Source organism: Gekko japonicus, unplaced genomic scaffold (genome assembly GCF_001447785.1).
Source record: "Gekko japonicus isolate JY-2015 unplaced genomic scaffold, Gekko_japonicus_V1.1 scaffold1334, whole genome shotgun sequence".
In the NCBI taxonomy this organism is placed as follows: Eukaryota; Metazoa; Chordata; class Lepidosauria; order Squamata; family Gekkonidae; genus Gekko; species Gekko japonicus.
Window position 1 is genome coordinate 344,950 of NW_015168690.1, and position 10,994 is coordinate 355,943.

General features: G+C 39.7%; 1 long non-coding RNA gene across 1 annotated transcript; it reads right to left on the reverse strand.

Annotated features, from left to right (window-relative positions):
* Positions 1–1,722: 1,722 nt before the first annotated feature.
* Positions 1,723–5,034, reverse strand: LOC107114032. The gene is made up of 3 exons (XR_001482636.1): positions 4,971–5,034; positions 4,034–4,213; positions 1,723–1,779 (listed from the first exon to the last, which is right to left on the reverse strand). It is a non-coding gene; the product is annotated as an uncharacterized LOC107114032 (long non-coding RNA).
* Between the last annotated feature and the right edge of the window lie 5,960 nt (positions 5,035–10,994).

Consider the following 10,994-nt stretch of genomic DNA (forward strand, 5'->3'; position numbering starts at 1 on the left):
CCTTCACAACTTAGGCTTTCATGCCTCAGAGTCTGTCTATAAATGTTTTGGTATTGTTTTTGACTTTTTATTGTTCACTATCCTGAATTTACACAAAAGGTTGGATAATCTCTTAAATAAATAAATTTGTTATTGTGTTCCTTCTTAAATTAAACCAGCCTGTTTGCCAGAATATGGAACCTCCCTTGCAGTCCACAACACACACCCATTTGCATTCATTACCCCTTAAACTGCTTTCTATTTAACATTATTCAGTACTCAGACCATGGAAGATTCCTTACTTCAGCTTTCCTGATTTCTTTGGCAGTTAGCTTGTTGTTATGAAAAGACGTTTACAAATTTCAGTTCTGCTTGTGTATTTGTGTGCCCCTTCCAAAATTGCTTACACTCTGGGAACACTGATCTTCAAACACAGAGCAGCCTACTGAAGAAACCAAGTAAAGATAAAACATTTGGACCATCTGAGGGCTTGTGTCAGCCATGTGCCCCTCAGTCTTACAGCAGAGATGCAGATGGAAGAGGGGCATCTGGGACTGCTTTAAGAGCTGTGGCCTAGGAGATGATAAAGCCTTACCCACAGTGACTGCTGCCTTACTGAGCAAGCTAGACAACTACCTCTAGTGGCAGGAGGGGGGCTATGTATTCCACAGTTCCTAATGGGATAGCAGTATGCACAGCAGCACCAGGGTTTATTTATCTGTTTATAATATTTCAATGCTGCTGCTTCAGACTCCTGCTTGAGATGGCTTACAATTAAAATCATCACAGTACAAAAAAAAAGCCATTAAAAACAAGCCATTAGGCATAAGCACCATAAAAACTGTCTATAAAACAGAAGCAGACCATTAAAAAACTGATAAGGTAAAACCCCTAATTAAAAGCCTGGGTTAAAAGGATATGTTTTAGCCCAGGGCCTAAAAAATAATAAAGTAGGCTCCAGGTGGGCCTAAAAAATAATAAAGTAGGCTCCAGGTGAGCCTCAAGGGCATGGGCATTCCAAAGGCAAGGTGCCACTATAGAAAATGCCCTATCTCAGGTCGCCACCCACCTCACCTCTGAGGGTGAGAGAGCAGGGCTTGAGAGGCAGGGACGGAGAAGGTCCTTCAGAGACCCTGGCCCCAAGCCATCTAGGGACTTAAAGGCAAGAAGCAGCACTTTGAACTGTGCCTGGAAACAGATGGATAGCCTGAGCAGATCTTTCAGCATAGGAGTGCCATGATCGCTTGAGGCCAGGGGTGAGAGACCTTTGGTTAGTTTTGTCCCTGCCCTCAGTCCTCTAGCAACAGCATGAAGAGACACCGTTTGAACCCATCACAGCCCACTTATTATTGTTACTACTAGTACTAGTGGTGGTGGTGGTGGTAGTAACAGTACACTGTTGCCTACAGTTCTTTGCCAGTAACCACACACACGAATGCCTGCGCACATGTTATTTCATCGGTTATGTGCCCGTACTACCTTGTTGTTTTTCTTTTCCCCGTGTGTTTTGCTCCCTCTAGTGGTCACTTCGGTCTTTCCTAGCTATTTCTCAAGGTTTTTTACGGGCACTTTTAAAGGGGGAAAAAGCCAGAGGCAGTACTGGCACACAACCGCCAGAAACTACATGTGTGGGGAAAACCACAGATACAAGGGAAATAGCTTGACTTTAATATAGCTATATAATTTTATCCTGGATGCAACATCTGCTCATACTCACCTGTCATAGAAAGATGACATTTTAGGACTATTAAAATCTTGCACATCAAAGAATTTCTGACTATCCGGGCAGAGACTAAAAGCCTAATGGAAAGCAAAACACTTATATAAGTTCTATATATAAAACACCTTTGCTGTATTTTAACACCTGTTCTTCATTCTAACGTTGATGTTAAAGAATCCATAGTCTGTTGCTGGCAAACTAGACTCCATTAGACTGAAAGCAGGAGGAAAGAAACAGGATAGAGGAAAAAGAAGGGCAAGGGGCTGTAAGAAGAACAGAAAATTAAGGTTTTTGCTTTAAATTCTGCCTTGTGTGGTCTTCCTGACTGCATCAAGATAAAAAAAATAGTCCATACTGTCAGCATTAGCCTTGCCAACCTCCAGGTGGGGCCTGGAGATCTCCTGGAATTACAACTGGTCTTCAGACTACAAAGGTCAGATCTCCTGGAGGAGATGGCGGCTTTGGAGGGTGGACTATGGCATTATACCCCTCTGAGGTCTCTCACTTTCCAAGCCCTGCCCTCCACAGGTTCCACCCCAAAATCTCCAGGAATCTCTAGGGTTGCCAACTCCAGGGTGGGAAAATCCTGTAGATCCCACAACATTCATTTCATCAACCAGTTCTTCCCTGTTAGTCAGGATTAAATCTAGGATAGCAGATCCTCTGGTTCCCACCTCCACCTTCTGAGAGATGAAGTTGTTTGCAAGACTATTCAAGAATCTTCGGGATGCCCCATGCCTAGCAGAGTTAGATTTCCAGCAAATACCTGGATAGTTGAAATCTCCCATAACCACTACATCCTGTCTCTGTGAAAGTTTAGCAAGCTGTTGTACAAATGTATCATCCAGTTCCTCTGGTTGGTTCGGAGGTCTGTAGTATACCCCCACAACAATATCCCCTTCTCCCCCCCCCATCCTTACCCACACACTTTCAACAGGGCAACTCTCAAAATCCTGAATTTCAGTGCAAGAGTATTCATTCTTGACATATAGTGCCACCCCACCTCCTTTTTTGTATATTCTGTTTCAGTACAATAAAGGAAGCAGTAATGATTTACAAAAATAATACAAACATTTCATAGGCTGACTTATTTATATTTTTCCAATAATTGTTTGAGATACAACCAAACTAAGGACATGGAGATACAACCAAACTAAGGATATGTTTAAGTATTGTCTTGATAACAAGGATGTTTGAAGTGGCTATCATAAGCCATAAACTTGGGAGTCATTGCTGATTATTTAATTTTCATCACATTGGAAAAGTATCCAACAAAGTGTACCAAGCTGGATAATAAGCCTGTCATGAGGTTACCATTATTATCATATCTCATCTGAAACAAAATCTGTGCATTTGCCGTCCCTATGAATATGTGATATATAACATGACAGCAATGGAACTGATTCCTCATCATTCTCTTAATTGCAAATAAATTATATGATATAATGCAAGCCATTAGAAAGGCTTGCAAGGGCATGGGCCTCATGACCAGACAAACCATAGTTTGTTCATAAATCTAACAAGTGTGTGGGAAAGTTCTATTGGCTATTACTCTGATGCTACCCTTACTATACCAGAAGTGCTCTCAAATGATAATCTGTATTCTTGGTTAATAAGATTCAAAATACGTTAGTGTGCAACAGGTGCTCTTAGCCCTATCCCACATCCCACTAAGTTGTAACTTAGTGACCTCACTGGTTAGATAAATTAGATGGTTTTACTGCTGCACAATGCTTGTTCTCCTAAGACATTTACATTTTAGTTGAGGGCAACAATGGGAGGTTAAGACTGGTACCCCCCCTTTCTTTCCTATGGCCCCCACGTACCCTGCCCTGCCCTGCCCTGCGGGACAGCAGTGTGACTGGCAAAGGGGGATTATTATATTACTATCTTGGACTGGTTTTAAATTACTGATTTACTGTTGGCAAGTTTAATTATATATTGATTGTATTTTAAATGTTTTATAAGGCTGTATATCACCCAGAGCATGCTTGCAGGGTGGGCGATTCATAAGTTTAATAAAATAAATAAATTAAATAGTAAACACAGCTTTCAAGTCCTGTTCTTTATCCGTTGGCATGAGTGGAATGCAGACTTGAGCATTAGCAATTCTATGAATAAACCAAAGGCTTTAAATTAATAAAGGCTAGATAAAAAAGGATGTCATAAAACTACATGGGGCTAAATCAGATCTATAATAAACAATCATACTAACAAGGTCTGTGCCTACCTCCATCAAGACCAGCCCCTTGCTGAGCTTCAGCTGAAAACCCATCATGTATACAATTATGAGATAAGCAAATTAAACGATAGATCTTTCAGAGCATCATTTACCTTTCTGTGGTCTTTATTGTGCATAGAAGTCACAGCCCCAAGAGAGTTTATAATAGCTCCCCTTAAGATCAAAGTGCAAATATGTGATGAATGCAGCCTCAAACTATTGTTTAAATCAGTAAGGGCTCTTCTCTTTTCTTTTGCTGAACCCCAAACAAGAGCTCTGATACAGTACACATCCTGCAAAAAAGTAAAGCACAGTTAGTAAGTTCAATTTTCTCTAAATGAAAAACAACTGTGGTTTAAATCACCTTTTTTAGTGCAAAATACCCTTTCCTGAGAGCACTTTGCAAGGGTCCACTGGCTGATGTTACCCTTTGTGGTTTGAACCTCCATAGAAAAGCAGAACTAAAAAAACCAGGAATTGAAAACTGGAACATGTGTACAGTTAAATACTACTCATTAAAAACCTACCTTATACTTATCTTGTTAAGTCTGTGAGCCCTCTTGGAATTTAGAGAACTAAGAATGTAAGATACTACAAAATGGCTGCCGTGGGCTGCTGGGACAAGTCACAAAATATTAGGAAGTTGCAAGTAAACATCTTCCTATGATGGAGGCAACTGATTCTGAATGGGTGCTCCTTGGTTCTTTTGAAGCACCTTCTGCCCCCATGATGTGAAGGAAAGCCAAGATTGGCTCCTGGCTTTGGGGCATAAATGCTTTGTCAAAAAAGCATGTGAGAACCAGGAAACACATTAGCAGGTACCACTGAACTCACAGGCACAATGGGCCACCATATTGTCCTACACTCCCCCCTAGATCCAGTTCCCCAACCCTAAGGAGCAGCTCTTCAAGAACTACAGTAGAGAAAGGAAAGCAAGGAAGATTATTTCTGTGAGTGGATCTCCATTCATAGTTCTTTGGTACTATCCCCATATGGTAAAGCACATACATTATGACCTATCTAGTTAGATCACAAAGCATTACTACTCACAGGATTTGAAGGGTCTAACTCCACGGCTTTATTAGCATCAGTTATTGCTTCTTTAATCTTGTCTAGAAACAATTCAGGAAAGAGCACAATTACAAAGTATTTGATTATTAGCTACATGTAGAACTGAAATATAAAAACACAAAACATAGCAAACTTTAAAAATACAGAAGTCCCTTCAGCTGCCACAGAGCACTCAGTCAATGTATAAATTTTCCTTAATGCAATACTAAAATAGCATGATGGCAATTTTATCATTCTAGTAGCTCTATGGCTACAAAATTATTTTTTCTTGTTAAACCTGTAACCAACAATGCCTTGTAGGCCAGCAATGTCTAGGGAGCTCAGACAAAATTCAAGCACAATTGGGGGGGGGGGCTTTACTGAGTCAACATTCAAAAGCTGAACAGAGGACATAAAACAACCATGGACAGATAAAAAATGGTAAGATCTTTAAAAATCTATGCCATAATATATCAATTAAAAAGACATGTTCACTGTCCTGAGCCTTAGTTCACCATCAGTAATAATCGCTGTCCATTTAATTGTAAATGTGCCTGTGTATTATTCATCCATAATATTCTTGTTCTAGGAATCATTCAGATTAAGATTTATTCAGTCTATGACCAGTACAAATCAAAAGATCAAAGTAAAGAATAGAAAAGGTCAATCCTGCTAACACAACAGTTGGAATTTACTGAAATTTAAAATCTGTACATCAAATTTCCTGACACATTTTACAAGCTGCTGAAAAAAATTTTTCACAACTAATAGTAGTCTGTTGATTAACACCCAATAAAAGCTTCTTTGAAATATCAACATCAGAACATCTTGAAAATCTTTTAAGCAATGGGGAGATTATATTTGAGCTAATTTCCTGATAAAAACAGCAATAAAACAAAATATGCTCAACTGATTCCACCTCTTCAGTACCACAGGGACACATTCTCTCCTTCATGGGGATCTTTTTGCATCTCCCCTCCAAAACCGAAGAGGGGAGAGTTCACCATCTTGCCAATGTAAAAGCTCTCCATTGGCTAGGTACCTCCAAAAAGGAGAGATAGGATACTGGAGCATCAATATAATCTACGTTTATTTGAAATAATAAAATTTGGGATTTTGTTATTGTCTATTTGTCACTCTATATCAAACAATCTTTGTTTAACCATTGCTTTTGCTTGATCATAACCCCTTTTCCAGAACATTTTCTAAAGAAAATCCTGCAATTTGCAATGTTCTTCACCCAGGAAGATTGGTAATGGAGAGCTAAGGGTGTCAGGCCCTTTGGATGATAAGCTAAATTTAGCCAAAAATTGATAGAGGCATAGGGCTGCCAAGTGGGGGCGGGTAAACCCCCGCTTTGGAGGCCCGATTTCCGCCACCACGGAATCAGGCCCCGGGGGAACTCCACCCCCCCCGAAGCGCAGCGTGGCTGCATCACCAGCGGTGATGCAACCACGGCGATCACGTTGGGGGCATGGCCCCGATCGTCAGAGGGAAAACTCTATGGTTTTCCCTCCGATGATCGGGGCCACGCCCTCAACGTGATCGGCGTTGTGCGTAACTTCTGGTGACGTGCTGGCGGCGCGCGTGTGCACGACGAGGGACAGCTTCCGGAGCGCGGCGAGGCTCCCCCGCTGGTGAGTAAAATTCACTTGGCAACCCTATAGAGGCAAGACTTACCCTAGCCTCCACCTTAACCAAACCAGAATCAAGATATTAGCTAGCATTGGAAACACAACTGGGTACTTGGAATAATGTTCCCAGGAATCTTGATTGTTCTAAAGGGATGAAACAAGAGGAGGGAGGTCCAAGTATTGTCTCATACATTAGTTGGGGCAATGTTTTTGGCTGGAATAGTCAGAGGGCTGCTGATATTAAGAGACCTCCTTTGGTACATGCAAATTTTAAAATACTCTGAGTGGATTGTTGGCCTATTGCTATGACATATTTATGATGAGCAGTTCTGGTCCCAAATGAATGAATCATCACCCCTAAGTACTTGAAATACAGTACTTGTTCCAACTTATAGCCATTGATGTTCCAAGACCTTTTTTTCCGACTTTTGCTGAAGGATATGATTTTAGTTTTCTGATAACTAATCTCTAATCGGCTCTCTTTGAAATAACACTTAAATTCCTTAAGCACTCTTTTCAAACCCACTGGGGTTCTAGAGAGTAGTACCATATCATTGGCAAATAGCAACGCCGGGATTTTCCTGTTTACTAAAATAGGGGAGTGGATATCAATGTTACCTTTGTTACTTGCCAAATTATTAACATATAGGTTAAACAACACTGGTGCCAGGATGAAGCCTTGTTTTACTCCTTTTGCTGCTATTACTGAATTAGAAAGGTGTCCAGCCCTGTTGCATCTAACTTTGAGGGATGTATTCGAATATATGGCTCATATTATATATAAGAGTCTACGATCTATATTCATGGCTTTAAGTTTCTCCCATAGCAATCCCCTAAATATAAAGTCGAAGGCAGATCTCAGGTCAAAAAAGGCAGCATATAATCTACTAGTCAAAATTTCTCAGATGTTGCATAATTAGACAATGACCCAAAGTAGATTTGCCCTCCCTAAAGCTTGCTTGTTCTATAACAAAGATATCTTCTTGTTCAATCCAGCATTTAAGTCTATCTAGCAATTGACTAGCACTGGGGGCGGATCAGGCCCCTGGAAGGCTTCTATCAGGCCCACAGTGGAACTGGCTGTCTCCTGCTTCTTCTTCCACTTCTGCTGCTGCTGCGCCATCGTAGGTTTGCAGCTTACAGATACACACCTGAACAGCATACTGAAGACTGCAAGAGCACAGACATTTTGATGCAATATTTCAGAGCAAGAGGTATCAGTTATCAGACACTGTTAAATAAAATATTGCAAGAGTACTAATGTTCTAAGCATGCTATTATTTTAAGTAAAAAAAAGACCCTTTGTGTTTGTGTCCTTTATAAAGTTTATATCTCCGCTACCTGGCATTACATTTTATGACACACATGGCCCGGCCCAACAAGGTCTTATTTATGTCAGATTTGGCCCTCATAACAAATGGGTTTGACACCCCTGGACTAGCATATGGTTTACTTATAATGCTGAGCAAGCTAATAGGTCTATAATTGGCTGGATGATCAATGGACATATGCAAATGTGAGGCAGAGCACCCTAATTACACCCAAGGGTTATCATGAATAATAGTAGGTGTGCTCTGGCTTGCAGGTGTTCATAATTAGGCCTCCTCATAGACACTATTCTTTTAAGGCTGGATTCAAGAATGTGTAAATTGGCTTAGTCTGGAAACCTGCACTCAGTTCAGTAACCAGATGGGAGGGGGGAACCAGGAGCTAATGTCACCATCTTCTAGAGGGTTCCAGTAAGAAGCGACCTGATTGGATTCAAAGGACCACCTGACAGCAGAGACAAGAGACTATAATTAAGCCTTAGACAAGAAGGAAGCCAAGCTAACTTTATTATGCCATGAGACAGTGGCTCTGACAATGATAAGCTTCATTGCAATGGATTGCTATGTAGAAGATGCGTAAGCTTCTGGCCTGGACTCTGATATTCTGAATGGTGTTAGCTAGAAAGGGTTAGATAGAAAAGTTAGCCTTTGTTATTATTTTTTGCTAGTGAATTCTAGAGACTGTGTTGCCTACTGATAATCCTTTAAAAAATCATTCAATAAACTTATATGTATATTTTTTCAAAGGTTTGGTTTTTTGTTTGTGTGCACTTAACCTCAGGGACCCACAAATCTGAGCACTGCTTGTTTGCCCAAGAGGCAGTGACTCAGAGGGACCCAGGCTTGGGTTCCTGACAGAAAACATGCCTGTGTTACATATTTTCATGTCATCCGTTTCAGTGCAAACTCAAGGTAACAGCGCTAGTTTGACCAAGTCCGTTGGGACATTTGAAACAGGCAAAAAATATGTTAAAGTTGCCAGTTTACACTGAAACTGCTCAAGAAACAACCTATAAATTGAATGCCCAGATAGACACAGAAAGGGGTTTCCATTCATCATAGTCTGTTCAACCGGTGGGACTGGGAAAATGTTCTACTGTTTATCTATTTATTTACTTCATTTTTCATTCACCTCTTTCTCATCGAGACTGCCAAGGCAGATCACAGAATTATAACAAAATAAAATGAAGACCAGCATCATACATAAACAATGCAATACTACTGAGTTACACAATTAAAGAACAACATATTAGAAGTATAATACATCCAAGAAACTGGATTTCAGAATCAGAGAACAGTGAAAAAAGGACAGTAAAATAATCCATTGAAGAATGCAGTATGAAGGAAGAGGAAGGGGGGGGGAAACTGCCTAAAATATTCACTGTCAAACAAAATTACAATTATATTGCTTCTATAAAAGTGCCCTCCTGCACAGTTCCATTTTATCACATGGAATTGGCTTTGCAGACCTGCACACATTCATTTTTATCTAATCAGGCAAGAGCATTTTCTTCCTGTACAAGTAGGTGAGGAATCAAGCGATTAACTTAAGAGTGTACACACACTGCTATTATCTTGCATCTTAATCTAGTGGTTATGATAAAATAAAAATTTACCATGGAGGGGAGTTGTGTGTGTTTTTAAATTATTATTATTTTTAAGTAAAGTGCCTATAAAGATGTGGACACTAGATTCAGTACTTCCTTAGCAAATATAGTGCCTGTCTTTAAAGGAAATTCATTCTCTTTTTTCATTGGACAAGAGGGATCACTTCACTTCCTATGTCTTTTTCAGTCTGAAAAGCACTAACGAAAGTCACTAATGTAATTAACACCGAACTGAGAAAGAATGTGTCTAACTGTGGGTCAAACGTGGCAACTCATCCCAAAAGCACCATAAAATATTGGTGTATTCTCACGTGATTTTAGCCATGGATTGACTTGAAGAAGCTTTCCTGTGACAAAGGATCACAACACACAGCATCCCCTAATGTTTCCAGCTATTTCATAATAATGCCAATGCTTAATATTTAAATGTTCTTTTTTGCATTCCTAGACCACTATATGTAATGAATTTAGCTACAGAAGCCACTTAACTTACCACATTTCACATAAGCATAAGCTCTCCTTGCAAGCACAGGTGTATGAAAGAAAGATCTGGAAACACAGCCAACTTGACAGGCATACTGGAGAGAAGAGGATACCATTGTGAACTGCAGTGCTGTGATAGTTAATTCAGCTTTACAGTACACTTCACCCAGTTATGCCATCTGAACACTACCATTGTGAATATAATGGAGTTCTTGAGCCATTCACATTAGCTTCATTGCTCTTTTATTTATTTCAAACTACTGGTCTTATTTACCTCAGCAGGGTTCTATAAGATTACTCCCCAGACTGTTCAAAGCCCTATGGGGATGATTAATGTCATCATTCCAGTGTAATGTTTCCCATAATTGTACTGAGTTTTAAAAACATTAGGACCCAAGGGGCTAGACAAGGAACTATAACATTAGCAGCGAGCTCATATAAATCAATTTACTCCCTTGCAGAGAAGAAAGAACGAAGAAGGAATTTAATGAGATTGTGCAGGGACTACAAAGGCACTACACACTCATCATAACCAACACTTAATCTGAAGCACAAATTTATCATAGAAATAAATTTTGAAAACAAAAGAGGGCACCAATTGATTTTTCCATAACTTTATGCAAACAAAGAGGGAGTGACTTTTGAGATACTGTTAAGTATTTGAGGTATTTACATTTCAATCTCCTCATAAATTTTATTGTTGCTTTAACTGCTTTTTACTGTTTTTATTTTTCTTGAATTTATGAAGCTATTATTTTCCCTTAACATAAAATCCATCTGCAAAGATCATTTAAAAATGCAAACATAGCGTTTCCTGTGACCTTGCACAACATTTACGTCAGCTTTAGATTTTTTTAGAGAGAGAGTGTGTGTACGCAGGAACACCAGTAATCATTTTAAATCTCAGTGTTATCCACTTATTTTCATGTACAAGAGAAGATGCACACACATTATCATGCTGTTCTCCATGTG